The sequence below is a fragment of the Ceratotherium simum genome, chromosome 14 (assembly GCF_057802395.1).
Source record: "Ceratotherium simum simum isolate JZ-2026a chromosome 14, ASM5780239v1, whole genome shotgun sequence".
NCBI lineage: Eukaryota > Metazoa > Chordata > Mammalia > Perissodactyla > Rhinocerotidae > Ceratotherium > Ceratotherium simum.
The window spans coordinates 31246819-31261626 of NC_141913.1; the positions used below are offsets into that span (position 1 = coordinate 31246819).

Below are 14808 nucleotides of genomic sequence, written 5' to 3' on the forward strand. Positions count from 1 at the left end.
ATACTGAGTAACAAGTAATAAAATTTATCACTAACATTTTTTTTTTTTTTTATTGTTTACATCTGTATTCTTTTTTTTTTTTTTTAAAGATTTTATTTATTCATTTTTTTCCCCCCAAAGCCCCAGTAGATAGTTGTATGTCATAGGTTCACATCCTTCTAGTTGCTGTACGTGGGACTCGGTCTCGCGTTGGACGGAGAAGTGGTGCCTCGGGGCGCGCCCGGGATCCGAACCCGGGCCGCCAGCATCAGAGCGCGCGCACTTAACCGCTAAGCCACGGAGCCGGCCCTATCACTAACATTTTGAATAGGTAAGTATGAAATTTTTGTGAGCTAAGTAGGGTGCTGTGCAAAGCAAAATGATTTATTTTCCATACAACTTCATCCTTTCTATATATTACTAATTGTTACTTGTCCTTTCCAAATACATATGTGGTTTGAATGGTGCTTTTATTTTGATGTAAAAATGCTATCTGTATTACTCTCAACAGTGTTAAATTTATGTGAGTTTAATGTAATGCCTCTATAATGATCTTTAAGAACACAAAATGTGGTTTTACAGAGTCTGCAGACCAGCTACTTTCCAATTCTACTGAATAGAAGCTAGAATGGGGAAATTAGAGAGAACTGTGGAATAGTGAAAGAGAACGTTGTACCATACACCAAGGCAATGTATTAAAATATGGGCAGTGATTATTGGGAGTTTGAGTCAAGCTGGTTGCTGCTCCCAAAAACCAAACAGATTTGACCAGAAGGGAAAATTGGGAAGAACATTTTGTCGCCTCTAGTTCTGTAGGTCTCTTTGGGCAAAATGATTCCTCTGGTCTGCCCTTCTACTGATCTACGTCCTTGGAATGGATTCCAGTTCATCTTGGTCAATGAAACTGGCCACAGTAGAAGGAGTATACATATTTACATGAGTCAATCAAATAAAGCCTAAGCTTCCCTTGGTATCATTCTACTTGGCATTTGGACAGCACTTTCCCGTGCTTGAACTTCAAGTCACCTACAGCAACAACAAAAAATCTTAATCAACTGTTACGAAGTAAATTTTCTAAACTGAAATACCCAAATATCAAAACTAGATTTCTCATATAAAAATCTATGAATATTTAACAGAAACCCTTAGCTCTTATGTATTCATGTATATTTCCATATACAATTTATGCAGCTAGGTTCTGGGGGACTTAGAGAAATAGACCTAATTAGCAGTCATCTAAATTGGAGAAGAAATGTAAAGGAAAATCTAGATAATTCCAGGATTGCATTGCCTTCGAGGAACAAATTGAAAGAGAGGTTTAAAAATAGTCAAATAAGTTATAAATATGATACTCTGTAATGCTTCATTGTGGTTTAAGTTAGAGAACAACACAGGAAGGCAAAATGCATTTACCTGCAATACAAGTATTGTATTTTATACTGTGTTTGCTTTTCTCATTTTGAGCAGCCTTTTGGTAACCCAATGAAATCTTGAAATCTAAGACACTGGAAATATATCAGATTAACACTCGCACACAGGGACACAAAAGATGAACAATCAATAAAACTTCCTAATAGCCAACCTATCAAAGATGCTAGGATCTATTAAATGAATAATATGAATGTAAAAGCCAGTGTTGCTTTTTCTTGATTGATTTCACACTCATGTTTCTCTCCACAGTCCTTCTCTTGACTTGCCTTTAGATTTTTTCACACTCATGTTTCTCTCCACAGTCCTTCTCTTGACTTGCCTTTAGATTTTTCATGATGCTGGGAAATACCTTTTTCATTCCACCTCAGCTTATACCTCTCTCCCAAGCTTTTGTCCTTCCCTAGGGCTACATTCCTCCCTAACCACCGCCCCCCCCCCATTCTAACTTGCTTTTTTCAGTTTTCAGAGAGTTTAAAGTGGTACCAAAAAAACTAAATAGGTTGGGTCACATTGACAACCAGTCAGAAAACTTTGAACCTAACTTAGTAGGAATTATTGAACAATCCAGCAGGATTGGTGAAGAAGGTAAAAAATGAGAGTATGTCTGATAGATCTTGTTCCGTGTGTCTGACCAGAACACCTCACGTTGCAGTGCAATCACTCTCCAGTTCAGGGGAGAGGTAAAATATTTCTTCCAGACAGTTCTTAACATATTTGAAGATAAATTTTAAACGACTCTTAGTTTTAAACCATTGAACACAGATGGAATTTTTATTTTGAAAGTAAGATGGATATCATTTGAGCCCAACAAAGTGAGTAATAATGATGGTAGCACTGGTAGAATTTCCTGCCCATACCTTCTCCATTACTCCACTTTGTGCACTTTATGGAAACTCTGTAATATTAAGAATAAGTCATGGCAGAAAGTCTAAAACTCTATAATATTCACCATTGGAGAGGGGGGTCAGGTTAATAAACATTGTGCTTGAGTAGAATCAAAGGAGTGAATCCACCGTGGCAGCACCAGAGCTCAGGTAAGGAACACCAGGACTAGGGGTTTTGGATGGTTCTGAAAATGGGTCTAGTTCTTTCCACAGTCATTGCCTCTAGAAAGTGCCCCCACCAAATGATCCAGTCACCACCAGTAACTCAAATCACTGAAAAAACATCCACTCGTTGGGATTTATTTAAAATGCAATGTAGGCTAAGGTAAAAATTATTGTACCTATATTTTGTTGCAATTTTTCCACTGCTTCAACATTTTACTTAGGGTATGTATGGTCAATTTTTGATATCTCAGCTTCCTCCACTCTAAATAATGGGCTTGAACTTCTAGACCTTTAATCCTCTATGACTGCCTATAGTCCAAAATCATAGGACTTTATTTATAAAGGTAGCCACTAATTGTGTTTGTCAATAATGAGACAGTGATTTTTAAGAACTCATTTTTAAAAGTTTAAAACTCCATGTGAATATAAGGTAATATTATTATTGTTCAGGCATTTTAAAATATCAAATTACTCTTCCAATGCCAAAAGACTCTGAGGTTGAAATTTCTGAATGTTGAGATTGTTCAATTAGGGAAATTTTTGTTGTAAAGAAGGAAACTCTCATAAACCAATTAAAAAAAATTTTTTTAAGTTTGTTAAAAGACATGGGAATTAAGCTCATGGACTTGCAAAAATGGGAAGTGCAATATAGCTGGATCACACAAACAATGAAACTAGAAATAGCAAGTATAGGAGTATTTGAGGAGGAAAAATATCTTTTACTTTGATTTTTGCTGACTACTTCCCCCCATCCCAAATTATGGTAAAATTTTGCTTAAACAACAACTTTTGTTGTTATTATTTTATTATAATATGTGCTTTGTACACCAGAAGGAACTATCTGTAGAAATAAACAAGCACCATCTGTCAATATTGGCGACCAAAATGCTAACAGGTTAGGAAGGGAGACCTCATGAGCACTGAGATTACAGAACTATAGTCTGACTATTAATGCCCCGTGGCAAAACTAGACCCAAAGAAGAGGATGAAAGCAGTGGTCAGGCCAACCCAAGAGTGACAGATCTACTTGAAAATTCTACTATCCACCTCTGGAGGACCTTCCTGTGGTCCAAATACTTCCTGCAAGTAGAGTAGTCTTCACCCCTTCCCAACTCAAGGGATTATGCACAAGTGTCTTTCCCTTTCTTTCTTCCTTCCATCCTTCTCTTCCTTTATTTTTTCAGGATTAAGGAGAAGGAATAGAAGATGCAAAAAGAACAAACATTACATGAAGATTATGACTTCTGCTTCTTCAGTTTTCAATTTACTCTGCACTAGCTTCTAAATTAAGCTTTCTTCTATATTAGGCAAGACCTTAAAAACATATTAAATATGATAAAAATCCAAGATATTAGAAACCAAAGCTTCTGCCCAGTCTCTCATAGAGCTGCTTGGAATTCCATTGTATTGGTGTGCCATTCCCTGCTTACCCCTTAAGTCCATCTTTTTCTATTTGTGTGTGGTTTCTCTAGCCAGCCCTCGTGGTCTAGTGGTTAAGATTTGGCCGTCTCACTGCCATGGCCCAGGTTCATTTCCCGGTCAGGGAACCACACCACCCATCTGTTGGTTGTCATGCTGTGGTGGCTATATGTTGCTGTGATGCTGAAAGCTATGCCACTGGTATTTCCAATATCAGCAGGGTCATCCACAGTACACAAGTTTCAGGAGAGCTCCCAGACCAAGACAGACGAGGGAGAAGGACCTGGCCACACACTTCTGAAAGAATTGGCCATGAAAATCCTGTCAATAGCAGGAGCATTGTCTGATAGAGCGCCAAAAGATGAAAGGATGGTGCAAGAAGATTAGGCCAGATTCCGCTCTGTTGTCCACAGGGTCTCTAAGAGTTGGAATCGGCTGGACAACACTAACAACAAATGGTTTTTCTGTCCTCACATAACCTTCCCCGGCTTTGGTACCATTTCACTTGTTCAGTTTTGACATCATAGAAACTTTCTGTTTGAGCGTGGACTATTACGTGATAATAGTCTATTAGTTCACTTTCAAAGGGTAGAATATGAGGGGTACCTTTGTTCAATCATCTGTGATCTAAATGTGTCTTTGGTTGGTGGACAAATGGAATGGAGGCAGTTATGTGGCCTTTTGACATTCAGCTGGGATTGTGGATAAAAGCAAATTCTCTGAGAAATACTCAGGGAAGTCACTCCACTATTTGTCTACCATAAGGGTCATCTATTTCAAATTCCCATCTCCCTATTATATACTTGCCAGATCGTCATCTAGACTCTATTTAGACACCTCTCATGATGAGAAGTTCATTATCTTTGAAGTAGCCTATTGTACTTGAGAATATTACAAATTATTAAAACTTCAGTTGAGCTGAAATCTACTTACTAGTAAATTTGATCTATATATCCTACTTATGCCCTCTGGGGCAATAATATCTCATTACATCTTAAAATGACAGAATTTCACATATTTGAAAAAGTTATATTTCCCTTAAGCCTTTCCTCTCTAAACTAAATATTCTAATCATCATTCTTTGGACAAAAGTAAAAATGCAGATGGACCCACATTTTACACATAAGGGACATCAAGGAAAAAAATCATGTATAATTCAATTGAGTCATAAGTTCAAAGAGATTCAGTATGATACACAGATCCTTGGTGAGTTTTATGTCAGAGGCTCTGAGAGCAAATCCTGACACCATCATGTGAAGGCACGGCATTTAAATTCTCTGATCCATTTTAGAGTTGAGGAAATAGACAAGAATGGTTAAATAACTTGTTCAAGGTCTCCTGAATTGTAAGAAAGTGGTAGAGTCCTACACGGGCTTTCATAATCTAAATTACCCTTCCCCTAACTTCTCTTTCCAATTCCATCTTTTCCTCTTTCTTTCTGCACCTGCTTTCTACACTCCAGCCATAATACTTTTCTCTAAGATCCTATAATAGATCAGACTCTCCCTTGTTGCTGAGACATCACACAGGATGTTGCCTCTTTCCGTAATGTTCCTCCCCCAAATCTTCACTTGAATAACTTCTACTCATAGTTCAGTTCCCCATATCATCTCCCTCAGGAAGTCTTCTTTGAGTGTCTGGAACCAAGTTCAGTGCCTCTGCTATGCACTCTCACTGCATCCCACAGTTTCCTCACTGAAGTATATTATATCCATCTTTTGCTTATTTGTTTGCCTATTGTCTCCAAAAACTTCAAGCTCTGTGAAAGCTAGTATCCATCTCTTTTGTACACTAAGGACCTAGTTATGGTGTTTAGCATATAATAGGCATTTAAAATTATCTGTTAAATGAATGAATGAGTAAATTAGTAAATAATTGAATGAATGAATATATCCAAGGAAGTAGAAGACATATTGCCCTTCCTGGAAGACCTCAGTTTGTTTTGTGTGTGTGTGTGTGTGTGTGTGTGTGTGTGTGTTTGTCTGTGGGACAGGACTTTGACACCTAAACAAAGTTGTGTGTGCAATTAGTCCACATTACAAGATAAACGTGACCGCTCTAATACAAGTGGCATTGGACATATTATGTCAATAAGTGTTTTAGACAGGTAGGAAGTGTACAGTTGTGAGGAGTAAAAATAGTACCTCATTTGTCCATATTCATTAATATTTAGCTTTACTTCTGTTTGTGAAATTTGAGCATAGTCCTACCAGTCACCCTTAGAGTAACATTTCCAGAGCAGAGAAGACATGGCTTATAGGTCTTACTTTCATTATGACTGTCCCCATGCTGGCCCTGAGCTATTGGTTCCCTCCAGCTGAAATGTAGACAAAACTAAGCAATGCTTTTCTCATAGTACCCCTGCCTCACTGTCCACTAGTCAAAGTCTAGTCATACACGAAGTACCCATCTTTATCCACTTTACAAAGGCAGTATGAAAGAGTTCCTGAGCTATTTTAATTTCTGATTTCTGAGCATTCTATTTAAGGGAGAAAGGAAGTAAACACAAGTGTTTCCCTACAGGCACCTTTCCCAAAGGAATAAACTGCCAGCAGTTCCTAACATTAAACATGACTCAATGCCCAAAGTCCTGTAATGCATCCACTTCCTGGAAACCACCTGGGCCTCTGCTTGAAGATGGTCATTCTTAGAAAGTGTTTTGACACATTAGTAAGAGGAACAGATGACAAAATTAAATGAGAAAGTTGGTTTTCTTGGAATTTAAAATTGCAATATAATCTGCTAATTTTTTTTCTGAAATAAGATGCAAACAAAGACTCATGAAATAACTTACATAAAGCAAACAGTACTGACAGGCTAACTCTGGGAAAGTAAATTTGTATATCTAGAAAAGAGTGTGCCTACCGATCATAGATAAACCAGTCTTAATAACTGACCCCTCAATAACTGGATCAACATTCCTAGTCAGCAAATGTTAGAGCACGAGATCGTCCTCTTTCTTAACACCCTATCAGAGCCCCAGAAGCAGCAGATGGGCTGGGCGGGGCAGGCCAGGATATCTCACTGCCATAGTTGTGCGACCCCTCTGCTCCAGCTGCCATTGTTCCCTCTCTGGGCTGCCATGGCTTGAGGTAACTTTAGCAGTGCATAAACCACTGGTTCTCTGACAGGAGTGCCCACATGGTGAGTCTGGGTCCAATCTTCCAACATGACAATTTCTCTGTCACTATCATCCTTGCCTTCTTCCCTCAAAATAAGCATTCATTTTTTCCCTTCGGGTCAAAAAATGTCTTCCCATGTCACCGGTTCCTCTTGGGCTGCCCACATAGTAATGTTGATCTTTCTGAGCATCCACAGTCTCTCAGGCCATCAATTCTCTCCAGTACCATCCCCTAAAATGCCACTGCCACGTGTATTTGGATAGCTGGCACTCTTTCCCTCTGATGAGAAAATACTTTGCCCTTCCCACATACTGCTTTATTAAGTTACTTTGTCAATTTTAACTCTCAGTTTTTTCCTTCTTGAAATATTTGGGTGACGTCAGAAAGGGTTCAAATACAGCTTCAAATTTCCATTGGGAACCCCTACCCCTTCTCACACTCAAGACCTGTTGCTAAGTCTGTCTTTCTTCATCACTTGTAGGTTTGAATTTTTGTTTTTATCTGTTGCTTTTTCCTTTCAAGGACAACTTGGCTTCCAGTGAATTTGTCTTATCTCCTAAGCCCATCCATATCATGTCTGAGAAAAGTTATAGATGTTCATTCCTAGGGGCCACATGAAAGTCAATGGATATGAATGTTTCACATGAAATTTGTTAAACACTGGTACATACACAACATCTTGAACATCACCTTTCTAAATGCCTAAGATGACACAACTATCCTGTCCTTATAATCTGCAAAATTGTCTAAAAAGACACTGAGGAAACAACTTCAAAGTAGGGAGCAGAGCCCTATTCTTCCCCAAATCCCTTTATTCTTTGTTCATCTTAACTATTTTCATCTCAGACATTTTGATAACACTCTCAAATGCGAGACTTCCTACAATTAACAATTGACCTCACCAATACTCATCTCCCTTTGCTCTCTGTCTATTGGATAATCACCTGCATCACACATTTGTACTGACCACTGAATATGTGGTCAACTCTCACTGTAAGTGAGACACTGCCAGTTCTGTAACAACCACATGGTTGACTCAAATGCTGTAATTTGAGGGGCTACCACCCCATCTAACCAGCTGCCTTTGAGTTTCCTTTCTTTGCTACATTCCAAGGATCAAATACTGGAACTGTTGGTGGCTCTCAGCAAATGGCAAGAAAAGAATAGTAAAAGTAGGGTAAAACAGTCTGAAGCCACCACAAACTCATCCCATCTCTACTGGTACATACTTGTTACAAAAATTATCATTTTTGTTGAGAATAATAAATAATAAATTCCCTAGTAAGTAAATATGAATGATTGATAATTGTGTTTTAGCTAACCAATAAGAACAATTAAACTCACCTGATCTAGAGGGGAGAAAATTGATGGAAAATGAAGATTTGGAATCTATGTTTTAGTAGTTGGGCTGTTGGGCTGAATACTAAGACAAGAAATGGCTTCTTGTCTGGGAAGTGGTAGATGCCGTATCTAACTTGTTAAACTAGCCAACAGCTGATTGGAGTTTTAGCTTTAACTCAGCTAGAAGATATATATCCCTCAATATAGGACGTTTCAAACTGAATGTTTGTGTTCCTTTCCTTTCCTTCTGTTACATGTATTATGTCATCTTATTACAGTTTTAATTCTTTAGCATAAGAGTAGCTTAATTTTATTTGATATTGACTTTTTGGCATGTCCAAATTCCCTCCAACTATACAAAAATGATCAGAAGTTGTTAATTTGGGGAATATTGAACTTGTTCTATAGATAATATATGAACTAGGACTAGGAACATTGTGATAATCTATCGAATTCACTATTCTCATATGTTACTTATTTTAGGATATCAAAATATTATTATTCAAAACAATAAGTAATATCTATCCTTGAGGTAAAAGGAATGTGACTATCAAGTTAATGTGGCGTGGACATCTTTGAAAAAAGACCAAGAGATATGGTGAGAAGAGCCCATTCCCAAGAATTCAGGATCCAAGGTTTAGTCCTATCTCCTCTCCAGAGTAACTCAATGTCCCTTGGCAATTCATTTAACCATTCTAGACCTCACTTTTCTTTTATGAAGGATAAGGGGCTTCATATATGTCTTGATTTATGAAGTTTCTTCTATCTTTAAAGTTATGTGATTCTATAGCTTTTTATTATTTGTCAAAGATATTTCACATTAATTTTCTTGTATGACAAATGAGCTCACAATTTTCAAAAATTTGGTGAGGGTGACCTTTTAGTTCCAATTTTAGAAACAATACAATTGAAACTCAATGAATATCATTAACTCCCCTAAGTCACATAGCTAGTTTAACAACATGATAACATTTAAGATGGAGATTCCCGGATTTTCCTGGTATTACTATGCAAACATACAAAAGACTGGTCTAGACAATGAGATACTCTTGGCAAATAATTTAACTGTTCCAGTCATTGTTTGTTTTTTTGTTTGCTTTCCATATGAAAAATCAAGATTATAACATTATTCTGGCTATTTTATCAAGTTACTGTTAGATTGAAATGAGTTGATATACAGGAAAGAATTTTGAAAGCTGTAAAATGTTATTCAAATCTAGTAACCAGACTACATACTGAAGCTGAAAGCACCATTCTCAGTACATTTTTAACTGAGCTGAATGTATATTCATCATCATAACTGGATAATTGGAAATTCTTGCTATTTTTTTTTTTGGTATATAGAAAAAGTAGGCAGTATGTAAAGTTATGTATTTTGTATAAGCTCCACTTGAAGTTTGTCGGCAAAGTCAAAACTCAGATTTATTAATTCATTCAGCATATATTTAATGAGCACCCACTACCTTCCAGAGGCTGTTTGGGGTACTGAGAATACAGAAGTAAATAACACAGGCAAGCTTCTGCTGTCATGAAATGTATAATTTAGTGAGGGACTAAGAAAAATATCATATATCGATAAGTTCTTTGATGAAAAAACCAATGGGTGTAGTTAGGGTATAATGAGCTGAGGTTTAAATTAGAGTAAGAACCAGTTAGGTGAAGTTGGGGAAGAAATGTAGTCTAGGCAAAGGGAATACGCATTGCACACTATCTAAGAAAATATACAGCTTCTGTGTTCAAAGAGAAGTTAAGTAGGACAGGAACTGAGAAGTAAATTGGATTTAATCATATGGGGTGATTTTGACAAGGGAATCTTAGTGAAGTTATTAGGAAGAAAGCTGGCTTGGAGAGACTTGAAGAGTTAGTGTGAGATGGGGAGATGGAGGTTGTGAATATATACATTTTATTCAAACAAAAGAAAAACTATGGATTACGTTATGTTAAATATACGTGGATAAGTAACTAGCTGACTAAAAGGTCTAAAGAATACTAATGGACTAAAACTAACCTACCAGAATGATTATAGAAACAGAGGTAAGTTCTGTCCTTAATCTTCTTTCATTTAACAACTATACCAATATGCCAACTAATTCATTTTATTGGTATATTTATATAGTTTAAAATCTAACAAACAACTAATATCGTAAAAAGAAAAAGCAAAATAATTGAAGGGTAATATAAAAGGCAAATACTATCAAAATATTCATGCAAATAAAAGCTAAAGGTACTTACTACAAACTTTTATTCTGAGCCTTCTAGCAATGCAGCAAAGGGGGAAATTCCATGAGGTATAAGGCTCTCACATTGTGATTGAAAGAAAAAAAAATTATTTTTTTCCTCAGCTTTTCCTTCTCCTTAAGTCAGAGAACCATTTGAAAAGAACAAAGTTTATGTGGAGACCTTATGCAACACAGCAAGCAATGCTCTTATAGTGATCTTGTTTCTACATATAGCTATTTCTTTACCAATGAAAGCTGGACATGTGGTTAAATTATATTTTTATAAATCAACTTCAGAAGTCCTTGTGTTGGGGGTGTGAAGTGGGGCAAGGAGAGGATAAAATGAGTTTTGACATGTGTCTTTATGATGATAACCTAGTTTAATAGAGGGTTGGAAATTTAGTGGAGAAATTGAAGAAAACAATGGTTCTGCAGTGTTGTGATGGCTTGAAGACGGAAGAGTAGAAAGTAAGTTGGATGGCAGAGTTGGGATTCATAGAAATCTGAATATATGAGCTGAATATAATGAGGTAAAATTTAACAAGGCTAATGTCGATGCCTAAAAGTTTGAGCCAATATCCAACTACACAAATGCAGGAATAGTTAGAGATGTGGTGTAGTAACATGTAATATTGGGGAAAAAAATACTTACTAAGAGTAGTTAAAATGCTAAATATGAATCAACAATATAACGAAAGATCTCCAAAATCATAAATCAAGAAAGGTTGGAATTAACATCCATATAACATTAAATGAAGGATAATAATAATCCCACTTCATAGTTTACTTATCAGACTTCAATTTGCATGTTTCACATAATTCTGAGCCCTAAATTTTAAGAGAGAGAAGCTGGAACTTGTTCAAACGATGGATGCTGGGAAGAGCTAAATTCATGACAGGATATTCCATTAAAGGAATTGGCAAGGTTTAGCTTGGAATAAAGAAGACTGGTGTCTTGTGGTATGAAGATTCATTTGCCTCAAACTAAGGTTTAAAAGGTTTGCTGACAAAGGTTCGCTTATTCTATTTGGCCACAAGAAGCCTCGTGGGTAGAACATAAAAAGACTGATTTTTAGCTCCACATAGGGAAACTCATCAAAGATTTACTATCAGATAGGCTGCCTTTGGAGGTGGGGATTCTCTTTTCTTAAAGGTCACTTGAGTGTATGGTGGAGGGGGTTTGAACATTGAAAAGTGGTTAGACTAGAAAACTACTAAGGTCCAAACCAACCCTTGATATTTATGATTTTTTCTTCAAACACAGGTTAATTTTCTTTTTTTTTTTTTAAGAAAAAACAAACTTTACGGGAAGAAAGTGAAACTTCAGGAATCTCCAAGTTGAATATGAAAATGTTTTATCAGAAACTTATATGCCTACAACCTCCTAAGGGGGAAGGGATTTTAATTTCTACCATCAACCTCTGGTGTTTTATTCTAAAAGGCAGGATACGTATGCATCAAATTGCCTCAGCAATGCCAATATCAAGGTCCTCCTTTCAACAAAACAGTTTCTAAAATCATTTTGGTTTGCTCCTGATGAAACATGCCAAAGTGAGTAAAGAAAGATTATCACCGTAGCATCCTTTTTTTGACTGTACACATTTCACTTGCTCCCCCTGCTTCGATCACCTGGTGATACTGCTCTTTAATTTCTCTCCCAGCAAGCCTGGCTTTCTGTAGGGCAACTGTTGGGTAGTACAGCAGCTGATCTCAGCTCTCAGAGGGTTCATGCTGAGCAGCTGGTTGGATTTTGCTTTAAACTTGTTTGCACAGAGCTGCTGTGTACAGCTGTTCACCCCATCAAGTTTATCTCCCAAACACAGCACAATATAATTTATTTTTATAGGGAATTCTTCATAATAGGGGATCACAAATGGTTTCTCAGGGAGAGTCAATCATAGAATAAAGAGGAACAGAAGGATTGAAGGGGAGCTGTAATGTGAGAAAGTGACACATGGGAGGTGAATATTCCAGGGAAAGTGAGAATTCCAGCAGGCAAGAGAAAAGACTGCAGGGAAAAAAACGGGAAAGGTGATGGATGGTGGTGGAAGAGAGTGAGTCAAGGTGGCAGGGACCCAGGCATCAGAGGAGGGAAGGTAATGAGAAGCACCTGTGAAAAATTCTCAGCTCTATATTTTTACTGGCGTACCTTAGGCCTGCATTGACAAACACCAAGTGAAGAATAGAGCCAAGTTTCTAGATAATTGACAATATTTTGTTTATTAAATGTATTTTATCATGTAAATTTGGGAAACATTGACCTAAGGATCACCTGGAATTCTTGTTAAAAACACAGATGCTATAGATACATAGGACAAATTGGTACTCCCCACAGATGGAGGGTGAGGGGTGGGAGAAATGGATGAAGGGAGTCAAAAGGCACAAACCTCCACTTATAAAATAAATAAGTCATGGGATGTAATCTACAGCATGCTGACTATAGTTAATAATACTGTATTGCATATTTGAAAGTTGCTGAGAGAGTAGATCTTAAAAGTTTTCATCACAAGAAAAAAAATTGTAATTATATCTGGTGATGGATGTTAACTAGACTTATTGTGGTGATCATTTCACAATGTATACAGATAGTGAAACATTATGTTGCACACGTAAAACTAATGTAATGCTATATGTCAATTATATCTCAATGATAATTTTAAATAAACACACAGATGCTGGCTTTCATTCCAAACCTACAGTAATAGAATTTCTAAAGGCGAGATCTAGAAAACTGTACTTTGAACAATCATCTTGTGATTCTTTTGAGCAGTTGAATTTGAGAAACAATGATTGAGGAACACATTTGCTTGTGCAACAGAGTAGCTAGCTGACAAAAGCTCAATCTTAGAAGCATTTATTTTTTTTACTCAAGGATTCTGAAGTAGCTGGCCCCTGACAGTGGTCCCATAGCTTAGAAATATCATCAGGGATCCAGTTACATGTAACCTTTCCAATCCCTCATCCTAAGCTAATGACTTTTTGACTCACAAGTTTTCACAAAATGGCTACCACAATCCAGGCATGGAGTACTCATTCAAGGCAGGGAAGAAGAGGGCAAAGAGAAAGCAATGGAGTCTGGTCCCTTTTCTCAGGAAAGCTCAAGTTTCCTCAAGATCCTTTCCAGAAGAGTTTCACTTAGGTCCCATAGGTCCGTACTGTGTCATGGATCCACTACTAAATTAAGAGGCGGTCAGGAAAACATGTATTAAACCCTCTCTATTAAAGACAAGCCAAGGAGAAAGGAATTGAGGATAGTGTTGTCAGGCAAATTGTAGTGTCAACTACATTGATTTAGGTTAATTCTAGAATTTTATAAAGAATCCCAGGCTCACTAGATGATATAATTTGTTTGCAGCATGTAAAGGGTGAGAATTACACTCTGTTGGCTCCCACTTCAGTGAATTGTCCTCTGAGCCACCTTGGTACACACTTGTTCCGTAAAGGTTTTCAGTAGTATCCTATAAGATCTGAGTTTTCCTGATTCTTACTCTGGTTCCAAGTCACAAGTTTGTGAATACATTGTAGCTTATTGATGATAGAGATTCCTGAATCCAACGCCAGATTAATTAAGTCATAGACTTGGGAATAACACCTGGATATTTTTAATACGTGATTATGAGTTTTTCAAACCTTTAGATGAGCTGGCACCATGAGATTTTTACACAGAGGAGGCAGTACCAATCAACCTCTATTTTCCTTTCGTTATTGACAACAGGAAGAATGATCTTCACACTTAAAAGGATAAGATAGACTTGATTAAGAGGAAATTGAAACTTCAGAAACTTTGGAGGGGAGTTATGAATGATTGTTTTAAATAATTTCAAAATTCTTAAACCAGGCGGATTATATCATAAGGAAACAAAGGAATCTGTAAATAATCAACATTAGTAATTCTGGGGAGAAAATCACGGAGAAATGATAAGGTGGCTGAAAAGCAGAAAGGGGAAAATACTACATTAAATAAAATTTTCCCAGAACTTAGTACTTCTCATTCTGCCTACTTAAGAGTTTTGAAAAATATTGACCTGGAAGTCTAAGGGAAATTATTAAAAGATTGTGTCAAAAGACTTAAAAGAAAGTGATGATTATAAGAAACCCCTTGAGTTCTCTGTGAAAATATTATGTTCTTCAACAAGGTATTTGTGATAGAATTAATGACATACTTGGAGAAAACTGAGCTGAAGTACAGCATGGAAGAACATGGCAAAGCGAAACAGATTTGTAGTTTCTTTATTTTCTTTTTTAAGA

At 36.9% G+C, this 14808-nt stretch overlaps 1 long non-coding RNA gene across 1 annotated transcript in view; it reads left to right on the top strand.

Moving 5' to 3' along the window:
* The first annotated feature begins 236 nt into the window (after positions 1-236).
* LOC147915293 (uncharacterized) overlaps positions 237-14808 on the top strand; it is a 29975-nt gene continuing 15403 nt past the window's right edge. Inside the window, exon 1 of the long non-coding RNA XR_015554220.1 lies at positions 237-310. This is a non-coding gene — a long non-coding RNA (uncharacterized LOC147915293). The remainder of the gene's footprint in view (positions 311-14808) is intronic.